Source organism: Schistocerca nitens, chromosome 4, assembly GCF_023898315.1.
Source record: "Schistocerca nitens isolate TAMUIC-IGC-003100 chromosome 4, iqSchNite1.1, whole genome shotgun sequence".
In the NCBI taxonomy this organism is placed as follows: Eukaryota; Metazoa; Arthropoda; class Insecta; order Orthoptera; family Acrididae; genus Schistocerca; species Schistocerca nitens.
In genome coordinates, this window is record NC_064617.1 from 772,217,195 (window position 1) to 772,234,827 (window position 17,633).

A 17,633-nucleotide genomic window follows, 5' to 3' on the forward strand; every position below is an offset into this window, starting at 1 on the left:
GGGTCATGATTTTAAAGTACGTTTGAGGTAGATGACACTATCGAAATGAGCAGAGAATTTTTTTTAGGTTTTGAAATTGTTGCAGAAAGCTACGAAGTTTTTGAGATTTGACTGAGGTGTTATGATGTTATTTTTACGACGACGATGTGTATTATGCTGTTGAGGTATGTTTATGATCAATAAGATGATGCTACCGTATATGAGGAATTTGATTATGCTACGTATTTATTAAGATGAAATATTGAAGAAGTGTCGACGAATATGTATATGTGTAATAAGGTAAGGAATAATGAGTAGTGGTTAGGGACTCTGGTTTGTGAAAAAGGTTGTTGGAAACCAAGAATCGTACTTTAGGAGTTATGAAATGTATGTAAATATGTGAATGTATTACAATGCCGATGAAAATTTTTTGGACACTGTTATATCAATAGGATTCTGTTTCTACAGATTTGTAACGCAAATTCTTGACCTGTGAAATTTTTTATATGAGACTGCCACTGTAGCGGAAACTGCTGTCGTAAATAAATATTTCAGCAAGAAGGGTAAGTGACCTTGATGTAATGCGTTTTGGGCGCCCAGCTGAGAGGTAGTCGTCTGACAAAAGAAAGCCATTAGGTGGAGAGAAAAAAAAAGGCCATTATCCTCGCTATTGACACTCCTTTGTAGAAAGCATCGCAAATACGACACGCTCATTATTTGGAAAGATACTTACATCTGCACACCTGATTATGACAAGCGTCTTTCTGCGAGAGTTGAGAGAATTTCTACTAACTTATGAAATGTCACATGACTATTGAATGATATTTTTATGCTTTGGTTTGCGTAATTGCTTATTTCATTTGATGTCTTGTTTCCAGCTGTGTTGCAGCATTGGTTTTACAAAATAAAATTAAATGCATCTGCTAATGTGAACACTTTCTGTCAACAGATCTATTAAATAATTATTTTCTGATCCACATTCTTCGAAAAAGGAGCTCTTAGAATGGAAAGAACAATAAGAAGGGACTAATAACAGTAACTGCATATATAATTTTCTTTTCAAGTACTTGGTAATTTTTTGTAGAATTAGTTTTTGTAGTGCACCACATTAATTACATAGACATTAAGATGTGAATATACATTTCCCTTGTCTACATTGTTGTCTTTAGTGTAATATTTTTTCTGCTTGAGCTATGTCATGTTTAAGTATAAGTTACTGCATTTGCTGCTGCTGTGTGCCAGGCATAGTGCTACTAAATTTAACTTTGTATTACTCTGTTAAGCCAGTTTTACTACTGATTTATTTTTCTTGTTGCTGCACATTGGCTCATATTAGTTGTAATTTTTCATTTTATCGGTTAATTTAGATTTACTGCTGCTTGCTTTGCAAATTGGCATTTTTTGTCATTGCTGTTTGTGTTAATTTGTTATGTGCTGCTGCATTGCCTCGTCCCTTGGTATATATATCTGAGCTCAGTAGAATTAAGTTAGCTTAAGAGGGGGTAGACTATATAAGAAACTATGATGAATTGGAAGAAATGCATTGAGAATCTATAAGAAAATGGTTTGGCCAAAAAAAGTAGTGTACAGTGGGGAAAAACTATTTTTGAAAGAGGATGTGGACAGAATACAGAAAGCATGCTTGGATAGGATTTTTTTTTTTTTTTTGGCTGGAGCAAATGTCGAAATAAGAGGAACGATCTATGGAATGAAGTTTTGGGTTGGACTGCAGTACCAAATGTTACACTGAAAACAAACCCTGTCCTTTCCTTTTATGTTATCCCACTATGTGCTTGTGTACCCTTGTGTATTTGTTTTCTTCCTGTCTCTGTGTAGTTTCATAGAATTTTTTTTTTATCTTCTAATACTAAGCTACATTCACTATGATGAGGAATACTGTTATCCTCAAATATAATTGGCATTAATAATATGTTATTTACCTTGTAAATATGCTTAGACATTATTTATTCTGTTTTGTTTTAATGCTCATGTGTAAAGTTGATGTTTCAAAAGTTATTCTGATCTTTTATGTATTTACTTACGTCATAATTCCTTTAACACTGATGTATATGTTTATTTCTATTATTTTGTAAAGCCTTTATTACTACAAATGTTATCTGTATTATGTTTTTAATGATGTATTTTGTACCTTTGTTATTGTATTCTTATGTTATAAAATTGTAATTGACAGCAGTTCATCAAATTAAGTAACTTGTAAGTTCCATTTCACTGCACACGTTTCTGTTGGTCATACTATATGGACAATATGTGACACGTAGGGACTGTTAGTGTTTGCACGTCTGTTAATAATTCAGCAAGGGACTGGATAACAGCATTGCTGGTTCTAAGGACAATTCCAAAAACTTTGTGAGTGTACAAGTGATGGTTATGGACTTGCTATATTATCTGCAAGGCTCTTCAATGGTGATTGTGCACCTGAACAGTCGCAGCAGATGGCTGCTGGCCATATCTACAAGGACTACAGTGGGTCTACATCTTTGATGATCCACCAATACCGTTATTTCTACAAGGACTACAGTGGGTCTACACCTTTGATGACTCACCAATACCGTTATTTCTACAAGGACTACAGTGGGTCTACACCTTTGATGACTCACCAATACCATTATTTCTACAAGGACTACAGTGGGTCTGCACCTCTGGTGGCCCACCAATACCATACTCTCTACCAGAACTACAGTGGTTCTACTCTGTGATGACCTACCTACCAATATTCTTCAAAACGTCGAATGACTCTGCTGTGGGTTTGTTCTGTTGTGGCCCATTATCTGTCAGCATGTCAAGAGTCAGCACTGTCTTTCCGTTGGAAGGACAACGCTACTTCTTCAAGACTGCATGGAAATCCACTACTTCTGTGTGCATTTTCTTTTACTGCTCAGACTTTGAGAAAAACACTGCAATGTTACTGTGATGAATGATCAGGACTGTCTTTATGGACTGTGAGAAAATTTTAGCTTTTGACCAACATTGTATCAATAAGTGTGTGCATTTGATATCTTTGCTATTGTAATTATGAAAAATTTCATCAAATCATTATTGGCCGCTGCCCAAAACAATTTGTAAAAATTTTTGTGGGGGTCATGGGGGCTATGTAAGTTGGCTGTTTATGTTTTCTTATTGGCAACGTTACGTAGCGCTCTGTATGAAAATCACTGGCTGTGCTGTGTGCAGTCTGTGGCTAGTTTGCATTGTTGTCTGCCATTGTAGTGTTGGGCAGCTGGATGCGAACAGCACGTAGCGTTGCGCTGTTGGAGGTGAGCCGCCAGCAGTGGTGGATGTGGGGAGAGAAATGGCGGAGTTTTGATATTTGTAAGAATGGATGTTATGAACTCCTATATATATTATGACTTTTGATGACTATTAAGGTAAATACATTGTTTGTTCTCTATCAAAATCTTTCATTTGATAACTATGCCTATCAGTAGTTAGTGCCTTCCGTAGTTTGAATCTTTTATTTAGCTGGCAGTAGTGGCGCTCGCTGTATTGCAGTAGTTCGAGTAACGAAGATTTTTGTGAGGTAAGTGATTTGTGAAAGGTATAGGTTAATGTTATAGTCGGGGCCATTCTTTTGTAGGGATTTTTGAAATTCAGTTTGCGTTGCGCTAAAAATATTGTGTGTCAGGTTAAGCACAGTCTTATGTATAATTGTTCTAAAGGGGACGTTTCAGCACAATTCGGTCACACAAACTCTGTCCCGGGGTAGGGGTCTGGTGGTAGGAAGAGCATCCGGACACCCTTTTAAAACTAACAGCGCCAGATTCGATAATAACCATGCTGACACCATCTAGATACGGTATAAAGGCAAAAGAAAAAAGGAAGAGGATGAGCATATTGCGATAAGGACATACATGTTTCCTATATTATATTTGTTAAGGTGGTGCATAAGTTCGTAGCAATTTTGTTCAAATGGCTTTGAGAACCATGGGACTTAACTTCTGAGGTCATCAGTCCCCTAGAACGTAGAACTACTTAAACCTAACTAACCTAAGGACATCATACGCATCCATGCCCGAGGCAGGATTCGAACCTGTCGCGCGGTTCCAGACTGTAGCGCCTAGAACCGCTCGGCCACCCTGGCCAGCACCAATTTTGTTTTGCATGTTAGTATTCCGGCTGCTATGGATTTAGTTATCGATTGTTATTTTTTATTTGTACTTCACTGTTGCAATTTGAGTTTAAATGTTGTCTTTTGACATTTTGAGAGAGTGAGTTGAGCTGTGGACGCTAGAAAATGGAGCGCCACGAGGAAAAATCGGGACATTTCCGACATATTCCACTGTTTGAGTTCAACGGAGGGGTTACAGCAGCGAAGGCAGCCAGAAACGTTTGCGCCGTGTGTGGGGATAATGCTATTGGACAGACATGGCAAGAAAACGGTTTTCTCGTTTTTAAGGAGGATTGTTTTGACATTAGTGATTGTTCAGAAAGACCTTCAAGGTGTGATGGCGATCGTTTAAACGCATTAATCCACAGTCATCCATGTCAGCTTATCGCGAACTAGCAAATGTGATGACGTGTGGTATTCCACAATCGTACGACATTTTCATGCAATGGGTAAGTCGAAGTCACGAAAATCAGCAAGTGGCCATTTGTGCACCTCTGCTTGCTCGTCATAAACTGGCTCGTGATTAACACCGGCTATTCCTATCCTGTATCGGTACAGGTGATAAGAAATGGTGTCTTTATGCTAACATAAGGAAAGGAAAGGAACAGCTGAGAAAAAAGAAAGAAACAGCAACTCCCTGTACAAAGATCTGCGCGCATCCACAAAAGATAACGTTATGCCTCTGGTGGAACAGTGAAGGTGTGGTGTACTACGAATTGCTCCTCCAAGGTGTAATCATCACTGCTGACATTTATTGTCAACAACTGAGCCGTCTTGCGGACGCACTCCAAGAATAGCGACCAGCAGACTGCGTAAAGTGTAGCTACTCCACGATAGCGCCGGCCCCCATTCTGCCAGACTGACAAAAAACACTACATAAGAGTTGTGTTGAGAAGTCATTCCGCACCCACCTTATTCACCTCCTCTTGTATCCTCAGATTTTCACCTTTTCCGCTCTCAACCCAACAAACTTCAAGGAACTTTCTTTCCGGATGAAAATGCGCTCCGAACACGACGAGTTCTTCGCCTCAAAATCATGTGATTTCTACAATCTTAGAACCGAAAAGTTATCCCGGCGTTGGTAGACTATTGTAAATAGTAAAGGAGAATATATTTTTATGACAAATAGTCTGTTTTGTTTGTTAAACTTGCCGGAAAAACTACGAACTTGTGCACCAACCCAATACCTACAGTGCCATTAATCATTAATGATAAAACAGCACCAAAACGAGGTAACACCGAATAGATTATTGAGCAACTCAGCTAGAGTCAGTTCCCTTGCAGAGTCAATGACGGGCTTTCCTTTGCCCTGTCGGGAAACTGAGGAAACTGAAATGAATAAAAGTTAAAAGCCCCATAGACGGCCATTTTTCACTCATTAGACAGAAGAAAATACGCGGAGGGAAACTGACTGTAGATTTCTTCAAGAAACACCTGGTGTATTTGACGGAAACCACGGAAAAAGTGCGCCGGCCGCGGTGGTCTCGCGGTTCTAGGCGCTCAGTCCGGAGCCGCGCGACTGCTACGGTCGCGGGTTCGAATCCTGCCTCGGGCATGGATGTGTGTGATGTCCTTAGGTTAGTTAGGTTTAAGTAGTTCTAAGTTCTAGGGGACTGATGACCACAGATGTTAAGTCCCATAGTGCTCAGAGCCATTTGAACCATTTTGGAACGGAAAAAGTGCGAATGCTATGTCATCACGACATGGAAGCCATAAAATATAAAATGTTCAACTACATATATCTAGGTATCTATATGTTCAACTACATATATCTAGTAACTATTCCCACCGTATTATGACTTTTCATGGTTCAAAAACACTGGTATGCAAAAGTTAAAGCCGGCCGCGGTGGTCTCTTGGTTCTAGGCGCGCAGTCCGGAACCGTGCGACTGCTACGGTCGCAGGTTCGAATCCTGCCTCAGGCATGGATGTGTGTGATGTCCTTAGGTTAGTTAGGTTTAAGTAGTTCTAAGTTCTAGGGCACTGATAACCACAGCAGTTGAGTCCCATAGTGTTCAGAGCCATTTGAACCAACCAAAACTTAAAGACGAAAGTAACTTTCGGATGGAGTGTCACTGCCAAGTAACATAGCTTGATGAAACTTGGACCAAACACAAAAAAACTGCTATAGTACAGTACAGTACAGAAGGTAACTGAAAGAAATATGCAATGAGACGAATTGATTACGCTTTTATTCGAAGACAATAAATACTGTAAAGTCGCCGGGGTTTTTGATGGTGGCCTGGACATTATGGACTTGCTTGTTAATAGGGTGCGTGATCGCCATCAGTGAATACTCTGTGACGTGCTCCCTTGCTCGTCACAAGGTTGCTAAGGAGTTATTGCGCTTGGGGGTTCCAGTCCTCCAAGAGCGAGGTTCACAACTGCTGCATGGTCGCTGGTGCATATGATCGTGCTGCGATATGTCTCCCCAACGCATTCCACACCTGCTCGATGGGAATTCAGTCTGCGGAACGGGAGGGCAGTCCATTCGCCGAATATCAGCTCGTTCCAAGAGCTCCTCCACCTGTGCTGTTCGATGCGGTCGCGCGCATTGCGATGCATAAAAATTAAGTCAGAGCCGAACGCACACCAGCAAAGACGCGCCTGGGGAAAGTGAACAATTTCAATTTAAGATTTGGAGATCAGTACGATCATGTTTCTGAGTGCATTACGTGTTACCACCTCTCGCAGGGATCACTGAATCCACTTGTAACACCGAAAATGCAGCATGCACGGCACCTGCTACCGATATAACTTTTTTTAAAATTCTATGTAAATATTTGTAATTTAAATGCTTTCTTTTAACAAGTAAGGACGTTGCTTCACTGTATGTGTATATTTAGGTAGAAGTCTGTTTACGTTTCATTGTATTTATCTGTGTTTTACTGTGAAACTTATAAGCTCTGGGAAAAATCCAAATGAATTATTGTTTGCATCGACTAGCAACGATAATAGCAGTGCTTGTGCGTTGTAAAATCTTCGGATAGGGAGTTGTTGCGCAGAGCGCGTGGTGCGAGGGAGAGGCGGATTCTAGCGCTTGTAGTGTGCGGAGGTGTGGTGTTAACGCTGTCGCAGTAAAGAGTACCATTTTGGGCGGCATCACGTACGAGCGCCGGCCAGATGTCTAGAGCAGGAATACGGACAGTGGACGGGCGGAAGAGGCTGTATTAATTACGATTGCCCGTTTCTATAATTAGCCGTGGCTCTACAATATGCTACCGTCTTCAACAACAGCAGCAGTTCCAGCAGCACAGTTTCGTCGTCGGCTCCGAGTTTCGTCGTATGCACAGCACTGTTCATTGGTAGAAAGTATTAACGGCTAACCCAGCAGCACAACTGAATGTGATTTGATTGATAAGACTTATTTAAATAATAATCAGTTAAACTCAGGGCTATTGTATCCTCATTGCCCCAGACATTGTTACCAAGCAGGATACTTGTTCCTTTTTTTCCTAATATGCTGAGTGTCATAAGAAACAAACTGAATAGTTACAGCCGGTTTATTAATGAATAATTTCTCTTTTAAGAATTTTAGCCTGTCTAGTTTCAGTTAACTGTTGTACAGCAGAGGCTTCAGTATATGACTAAAGTAAAGCTATTTCATTTTTCAAGTTTGTGAATCAATCACTGGAAAAAAATTCATATCTAAAGAAATGCACAAATTAAGAGTGCGGAAGTTTTATTTATTTTACATATAGCTTGGAGCACATGGCTATTTGGTTTGGTAAGTATTCTAGTATTTAATTCAGTTCAAGTCAGTAAAAAAAAAAAGGCTCAGTTGTTCAGACAATAATATGAAATCCAATTTGCAAAATAAGTAACGGCAAAGTAAAAAGTGCTTGCTTTTTTTCTAAATTTCTTTGATGACGTTATGCTGAGGTCACTGAAAGTCAATGTTCACGTAACGAAGTTAAGTACTAAACTACCTCCTTTAGTATCAAAAACTAACGTGCATCATACACCTTAATGTAAAAAGATAACCTAATCAAGCTAATGGGTTCATACCCCATTTATAGAGGTATCAATCCTCTCCTTTTTAATGACCAACAACTCTACAAAACTTCTCTTCCTGTCAACATACAGTTTAAATGTATATTTTCAAATCATCACTCGATTGCCCTTTTCAAAATTTAATGCCAAACATAACGTAAGAGTGACTTCTCAGATTTCTTTATCATTACATACTCACTTAAAATTAGTGTAAAAAGAAACAAAAAAAAAAATAGACGTGGCGACCTTTAGTTGCCACATCAGTGTTTAATAATACATGTTTTTCTTTCCCATCATCTTGTACAGGATTTTGGATGTAAATTGCCCTAGTGGGCTAGCGACCGTTAATTACTTCCTTTTCGTTCATTGTGTAACTTTTCGATTCATGATCAGTGATAGACCTTTCTGTCCAGTGTTGTTCGTGAGTGAATGCACAAAATAAATTTCATTTTCCAAATTATAGCCCTGTTCGGTTTAATTACCTTGAATTTTAGTAGACTTTCCATCAGAAGGGTCGCTTTTACACTTTCCTCCTACTTATCGGTATCACTTCTTCGGGAAAGATAGCCTTATACAATTAGAAAAAATTCCACGGTCATATTTTATATCGCAAGAAGGATAGGCCGATTTGTAAGAGGGAGATTACACACTCTCATCCAAAAGAGCACCCCCCCCCCCCCCTATGCTCTAAGCATCATCCTAAAAGATACCTCCGATCGTAGGATGCCAATGGAACACGACGCACTGATCGGCGGGCAAGAGACAACCCCCATTCAGTCGACGTGCCGCTGAGGAGTGTAAGATTGCGTGTCTCACGGCCTTGTTAAATGTGGTTCTAACTGCACTCGCTGTCTGGCGTAGTTCTTTTCTCGCCTGTTGCACAATGTAGCGGCCACCTGCTGCTGTAGTTGACTCTGGTCGACCACCTCTCTCCGGGCAGCCGTGCCTGTGCTTCAGAACGCTCTCCATGCACGTCAAACATTGATGTCAATAGCTGTACACGCTCGTCACACTTCGTCCTTCTTCAGTTCCCTGACGATCCTTCCCGTGTGAAGTCGTCCATGTACTGTCTCCGGAGCATGTAGTAATTGAGACTACCACCGTAGTGCGCCGTAAGTGCTCCCTGATTGATACCTACTGTCTTTCCCCATTCCTTCAAATGCCACGTTTTGCGGAGCCAGCCCCATTTGGCGCTGTAGTCACGCTAACCTCAAGTTATGTGACGTCCAGCTTCTGTGCGTGACTGGGAGACCTCTGGCAACAGGTTTCCACAGTTTCATTCATTTCCACTGAGTAGTTTATATGTTATGTTACTCTATCTATTTTGTCCTCAAGTTTTGCAGAGCAGTGTATTTGTAACTTTCGCATCTTGGCACAGCCCACTGATGAACGTAAGAACGAAACTAGTCACTGGGAATGTGAGATTTTATGGAATTTTCCGTAAAATGTCCCTAATACCCCTGTTTCCACAGGGTAATCAGAAAGAGTCTAAAACGCTTATAATGGTGTTGCACGGTAGGCCGTGCTGATCACTAATTGTTAAGAAAATAATTGTTAATTTGCACCGTCGATGAGTTACTTAGAATTGAATTTAGCCAAACAGGCCGTTGCGCACGAAAATTCAAGTGGTCCCCCAGTAGTAAAGACAGAACCCGAGCCTAAACTTCAGCAGTCTCGCGCACTATCATCTACGCTACGAGAACAACTGACACTAATTGAATTTAAAAGCCCAAAGGACAGACTGACTAATTTCAGTACTAATTAACTCGGAAACGGTGCAAAGTGTCTATTTTTTCCTTAACGGTTATTTCTCCGCAGAACCTGCTCTACGACAACCCTTAAAAGAATTTCTAATTGTTTCAGACTACCCTGCTCGTTTTCATTTAAAACATCGAGTAGACTTGAAGTAAAAATTGTACGGAACAGCGACCGTGACAATCCCATGAACTACTAATGAAGATTATCAGTTAAACATTGACTGGGGCATATAAATCTTATTCCAGGCTCTCGGAACCTTCTCATCCCACTGTATTTCTTTGAAAAAGTCACTATGGAAAGCAAGGACTTCGACTCTTCATACTGTTATAGTAAGTATTACGCTATTATCACAGGGCATCGAATCTACTGAGGTATGAGCTAAATGAAGAAAAAGTTGTCATTTTCAGCCTAAACACAAGTAACATCAAATAACTTTAATCCTCTGTTAAATCAGTTTCCTGAGACAGTCTCAGAAGGCTTATTTCGTTCTAGATTTTTTAAAATTTACATCTAGGTTTATTCTCCGCAAGACTAGGTATAAGGTTTGGCGGAGATCACTTGCACCAGTACTAGCTACTCACGGTTCTACTCCAGTCCTTTAACGAACGAGGGAATAATCATTGTTGGTACCTTCATTAGAGCCTGTATCTCCGGCCCAAATGGATCTGAGCACTATGGGACTTAACTTCTGAGGTCATCAGTACCCTAGAACTTAGAGCTACTTAAACCTAACTAACCTAAGGACATCACACACATCCATGCCCGAGGTAGGATTCGAACCTGCGACCGTAGCGGTCGCGTGGTTCCAGACTGTAGCGTCTAGAACCACTCGGCCACTCCGGCCGGCTCGTATCTCTGTTTCCTGGCTCTTATCAACCTTCCGCGAAATATGTGATGGAGGCAATGGTAATCTTAATCTACCTCAAATACTGATTCTGCAGATTTGCTCAGCGGAGATTTGCTAGAGAACGTCTCTTGTTTATTTCAACAACGACTCTGAATCACGCTCACAGAGTCGCTCCATTGTCGCCAGTATTCCGCATTGCTAATGTGTTAAAAACGCTTACAGAGTCTTCCTGTTTGCTAGTGTTGTGTCTATTACTTATAAGTTATGGTATACTACAAAGTTCTTGGCAGGTTTTGAGAGGTATATTACACGAGGTGACTACGCACAGGTCACGCAATTCCCGTAAATTACGAGCCGGTGGATTACGAGCTCGGAGCTGACGCCCACAAGCACACCAGACGTATTCCATCCGCTTCACCAAATTCGCTTGATCAACGTGAGTTCATTATCATGCTGCTCAAACCACTGTACCATTATCCAACTATCTCGCTAGAAAATATCACTACCGTCCGGGAAGACATCATACATAAACGCATAAACATCAATCCAACAATTTTCACGTATTCTGTAGTAATCGTGATGCCTTCGATTACCGCCGCATGTTAAGCGGAATTCCAAATATGTGTCCCCCACAGCATAATACTACACCTATTGGCCGGACTCCGTGGCGCGTTGCATGTTTTGAGCATCCGTTGGCCTGGATGACGGCGTGTCTGGACACGACCATCGACCTCCTGTAACAAGAAACGAAACATAATTTATTCCACCAGGTGATCCGTTTCTATTGATCCACGGCCTAAAATAGATGATCCTGTGTTCACTGCAGTCGTAATCGTCGATATTGTTTGCTCAGCTTGTGGACACGTAAGATGGTCTGCTGCAGAGCCCCAGGTTAAACAATGAGCGCTGAACAATGTGCCCCGAAACAGTAGTGTCTGCACCAGCACTCTACTCTGTTGTCAGATCTCCCACAGATCACTACCTGTCTTACTTTACAGACCGGGCCAGCCTGAGATGAGACGTTGAGTTCGAAATCTGGATCGTTTCCCAACCACTTTCCACAGATTCTCACGACGGTAGCACGCGAGCAACCAACCAACTTAGAGGTTTACAAGATGCTCGTTCGCAAGTGCCGGGCCATAACAGTCTGCGATCTGTCAGTCACATATATCAGTAGATTTCCCCATTTCTGGCTCGTAACGTCAGTAGAATGGTTCCCCATTGGTCTCTGCTCTCCTTACATACTTTCCTTCCCGCGCTACGTGGATGCAACGCCACCAAGCGACACGTCACGCGGTGGGCAATGGTCACAATGTTGTGGCGCGTCTGTGTATGTAGTAGGTATTTTGTTATTACTATAGCGAAAATGACACACTGAAATTTTCCCAGGTTTTGCCATCCAGAATGTTAAAAGTTTGTAACTCCGTATTTCTTGTCTCAAAGCTCACCGGGCAGTCGCTTTGTCTTTCCCACCAATCGCGCTGACAGTGGTGTTTTGCTTCGTATACGCTGTGAATATGAGTGAATTTCTTTCGTCTTCCGCAGTGGAACACGGAAGCGAAAAACTGTTAAAAAACAGCGAGAAAAGACTTTGCTTACTGTTTTCGAGAGGCCTTGGAAAAAAAACGTCGCTACAAGAACGGACGATTTCAGAAATAATATCTGAGTTTACCGGAGTTTCTGTGTCGTGTGTATTACCTGCACGGACGAAAAGACAGAACACAGGTAAACTGTCCACTCCCGGCAAGACGAAAAGTCAACAATCGTCTCGTTAGTAAAAGAAGACGATTTTGTGGAAATAGTTGCAAAGTTACTGTAATAACCGTACCCAACTGCACTCGACGGGGCATGATTTACGTACCACGGGAATGAGACTTCAGAGAGCTAACAACAAACGCGTGTTTATTTCCAGGCTAACTTACAATGTGCAGAGTATAAGAGTAAATATGACCAGAGACATCTATCGTGAAATCACGAAAGTATTTCATCATTCACCGGGATACTAACATGAGTTATCTCACACTGCCTCACCACCCCAAAATCAGACCCAGACACACTCTTGGTGTTGTTCCTCCAGGCTCCAAGAACACAATGTAGGACCAGGAGTGTATCTAGGATTGTGGTGTGGGTCACTGTCCGTTACTGTGTTACTATTTCCCCCTCTCCCCTCCCCCCTCCCACAAATTTTAACTTGCTGTCAGCTCCACTTTTATTGTGTCACATACCCTTATGATGATGATAATAACAATAACGATAAAATATGTAACATGTTTAATATACTAATTATGATAATCTTAATAATTTGTTTACATCAGTGTTTAATTCATCGCTTTAGCGTAATAGTCAAGAAATTCCAATTCAGAATAATGCAGCTGTTGGAAAGCGCTCTTCCAAACATTTTTGAAATAAACTGCCGATTTGCTTCTGTCTCGGGATCTTCGGCCGACGTTCGTCTGATGATTTTATTGACGATTCGCCAGCGCGAGTGGCTGGCATTGTCAAAGCTTCACCCTCCATTGCCGGTGGTGAACTGGAGCCAAGCCCGCGGCCGCAGACTATATGTACCTGGCGCGCCAACGTCCGAGGGCTTCTCCGCGGTCATTTCCGGTGCGCTTTTCCTCTTGCTACCTGCGACGGTCGTTCGCTGCAGTACGGGAAGCCAGGATCCGTTTACCTTAAGGTTTTCTTCTTTCTTGTTGAAGCTATCCTCGTATTTGTGTATTTCTACGGCTCTTCTGAACAAGCGGGTGTACAGCTAGAACTTCCGTGTCGGTGAATTTTATTTCTCCATCTGCCCCAAGCTGCAATGTTGCTTATGTTCTTTGATCCTGGTGTTGATTGATCGTCCAGTCATTCCGACATAAACTTTTCTGCATGCGCATGGTAAGCACTATATTCCCGACATTGCAAGTGGGGTCCCTTTCATCCTTTGGAGATCTAAGACATTCTTTGATCTTCCTTGTCGGTTTGAAAGTTGTCTTTACGCCGTGTTTGTGCAATACACGGCCGATTCTGTCCGTCACTCTGGAAATGTATGGCAGAAAGACTGTACCCGACATTTCATTTTCTGATTTCTTCCTTCGCCGAGTGTTTGGCTCTGTTACACTTCTAATATAATTTGTGGAGTACCCATTGGTCCTCAGAATACTTTCCCGGTGTTGCATTTCGCGTTTGAGGTGCTGCGGCACACATATTCGTCCTGCTCGCGTTACGGGCGTATGCATCATGCCTCTTTTCTGGCTCGGGTGGTGGTTTGATAGTTTGTGCAGGTATCGGTCCATGTGTGTCAGTATTCGGTACACGCTATGTCTCAGGTTTTCGCCATCCCTTGTGACCAGCGTATCTAGAAATGGTAGTTTTGTCCTTTTCTACTTCCATGTTAAATTTTATGTTGGCATGGAGACTATTCAAGTGTCTTAGGAAGTCACAGAGCTGTTCTTTACTATGGCTCCACAAAACGAAAGTATCATCGACGTATCTATACCACACTTTAGGTTTACAAGTCGCCGAGTCTATTGCCTGTGCTTCGAAATGTTCAGTGAAGAAGTTGGCTACCACTGGACTAAGATGAGTACCCATGGCAACGCCTTCCAGCTGTTCGTAGAAACTGCCATTCCTCGTGAAACAGCTCGTCGTGAGACATGCGTGCTTTGTGATGTCTTGCGGGAAACTGGAAACGATGCGCTCCAGATCGTCACTGAGAGGCACTTTGATAAACAAAGAAACAATATCAAAGCTGACGAGGATGTCGTTTGAAGCAAGTATCAGTTTCTTCAGCTTCTCAGTGAAATGTCCTGAGTCCTTTATGTATGTGTCGCTCTTCCCAAAGTGCGGCTGGAGCAGAGAGGCAGAGTTTTGCCAGTTTATACGTCGGTGAGCCAGGAGCGCTAAGAATCTTTCTTAGTGGAACTTTGTTCTTCTGGATCTTAGGTTGGGGCAGGTGGAGAAATCGGCTGTGGCAGAGCACGCGCTGATTGAGACCGACCATGTAATAAAATTCACCGACACGGAAGTTCTGGCTGTAGAGAAGCACTATCACACCCGCTTGTTCAGAAGAGCCGTGAAATACACAAATATGGGAATAGCTTCAACAAGGAAGAAGAAAGCCTTAAGGTAAACGGATCCTGGCTTCCCGTACTGCAGCGAACGACCGGAAATGACCGTGGAGAAGCCCTCGGACGTTGGCGCGCCAGGTACATATAGTCTGCGGCCGCGAGCTCGGCTCCAGTTCACCACCGGCAATGGAGGGTGGAGAGCTTTGACAATGCCAGCTACCCGTGCTGGCAAATCGTCAGTAAAATCATCAGACGAACGTCGGCCGAAGAACCCGAGACAGAAGCAAATAGGCAGTTTGTCAACAAGTGGCCACGAAAGCCTTACAAATTTTGTTTTTGAAATACACGTGTCATCCAATAGTTTTGAGAACTATAGTAGCAACATATTCTCGTCATTTTGACAATATCAAAAGTGTGCACTCACCATTATTAGTATTTCAATTAGCATTGTGAATGTGAAGACAGGGCTGCAGACTATGGTTATGCTAGTGTGTGAATGAGTGTTCGAGGAAGTCAATCTTTCTCTTATACTTACCGCGTGTGTGTGTATGAGGTGTGAGGGAGGCGATATCCTATCCTTTCTGTATTGCTGTACTCAACTTGCTATGGTTTGCCAGACCTGTCCTTGAAGTCTCCGAGTCGTGTTTGTTGTTGAAGGCAGAAATGGTGAGCCTGAGTACGGCCGCTTTTACCTGGTTGGAATGTTCTCCACGATGGTCAAGACGCAAGCCCATCCACGTGGAGAAGAAATTGAAAAGCATCTTGTGTTGTACCTAACTTGTGATTCTGTACCATTTTTAGCACTTTGTGAGACTCACGTTACTGTGGAACATCATTTATCTGGACTAGGTCATAATCGAAAATCCGGATAATAAAAAAAAAGAAAAAACAGAAAAAATAGAATGACATGGGTTAACTTCTCTAAACATACGCGTTATATTCATTTGCACATACAGATACAATTTATACCACGTTTTCACACAAATGTTTATTAGTTATTGAAAAAAATTATTTTTATACATGGAAAAAAATCAGTAAGTTTCTTTTGAATCAGACTCGTACATCGTATATGTGCAGCATGGCCGCGTAGGCCTTTGACCAACGTTAGTTCAGCCGAACTTGTTTCCTCCTGGCGTTCCATATGAAGCATTATTTTGTACAAGCGGTGTTGTTGTTGTTGTTGACTCTATATGTGTCATTCTGTCTTCAGCCTGAACGCCAATTTCGTCAGCTAATCGATTAGCACTATCGTCGTTCTCTGCACACGAACGAACGGCAACAATTTCGTATCAGAAGTCATACCGTAGCGAGCTGGCACCATTGTCATTTTGCACCCAGTTATTTACGTCTGTAACACCTACGTCCCAGCGTCCTGAAATCTTCGCAAACGCTTTAACATCAAATTCAGTAGCAATGTTTTTCAACAATTCTCCTTATCCAATGTACGCGTGTATGTAACTTTTTGCCCATGGACTCTATCATCTTCTTTCACTTTGATATCGTTTTACGCTCGCAGCAAACGGGGGAATATAGCAATGTACAGCTCAGTATCAACTTTTCAAGCGAAACGTTGGCAGGATCGCATTGTGGTTGGCTCTGTTTAATCATTCTTGTCGTATATTGTAGATTGTTACTGATATTACGTCTGGAGTATCAAATACCACTTAGTTACTACACTTTAATAAATAAAGAAATAAAGATTTCTGTGTGCGCAGTTCGCGTCCGCGTGAAAATGTCCTTATAGAATCAAACCAGGTGTTCCGTATCAACATGTCATTTAATTATAAATCTCTTTAATACAATTGCTACACGGGGCAGAATAATGGTTTGTAAACTAGACCAGGGGTCTCTGATGACCTCAGATGTTAAGTCCCGTAGTGCTCAGAGCCATTTGAACCATTTTTCTACCAATAAACTTGATCCACAACTGGAGGTAATTATGAAAGGAAAGTTACAGGTACATAAAAGTCACTAATTATCACAAAGATGTTAAATTTCTTCACAAGAATACTCTAACACTGTGAGTTTTCAAGATACAAATTACAGTTATTTTTATACATCAGTTACAACTAAAATATCCAATATTATTATGTACACCAGGTATTGTATTTTCTTTAAATTGGCTTTAAATAAAAATATTTTATACGATTTACTTGCTATGTGTATTTTACAACGTAATCAAAAGAAAGTGAAACCTCGCTTAAGAAGCATCTTCCATAATGATTGATTACTAAGGCTAGTCACCGAAGTGGCGTCCATTGGAGAGACTTGCAGCAGACTCGTGAGTAGAATAAATAAAATGTTTTCGCCAAACTAGTGTGTTAACCGTTCTTTTTTTTTTCACTATCGCAAGGAGAATGGTCTGTATGTTAATTGCGGACAGCCACAAGTTTAACCATGACCTTCCGCTTTGTACAGATAGAGCTCCGACAATGTCGCGGTGTATTGGTCGCGATAAGCCTCGAAACTCAATTGTTGGCAGTATAGGTACCACATCAAATATTTGGCGGGCCGGGTACCGGGGATGTCCGGCCAGCTAACGCGGGCCGGTTTGCCGGCCCTCGCGGGTCGTTTTCGGCCCGCGGGCCGTAGTTTGGAGACCCCTGGACTAGACGAATCACAAGCTTCGACTGCCACTGAACACTGTATGGCCGATGGGTCAACTGCGTAATCGCTTTTCTTTTCAACGTCGCCATAGCTCTCGCATTCACTCAGCATCGGACTTCTTAGAATTTTTGGATTCCTTTCAGCGCGAGCTAACCTCTGACATGCATTATGTATAAATCCGGGCATATTTATGAGATACCTTTCATTATTATGTAATTATCAATTTAACACTGATTATTTATTCATTTATACTCCGTGGAATATTTTT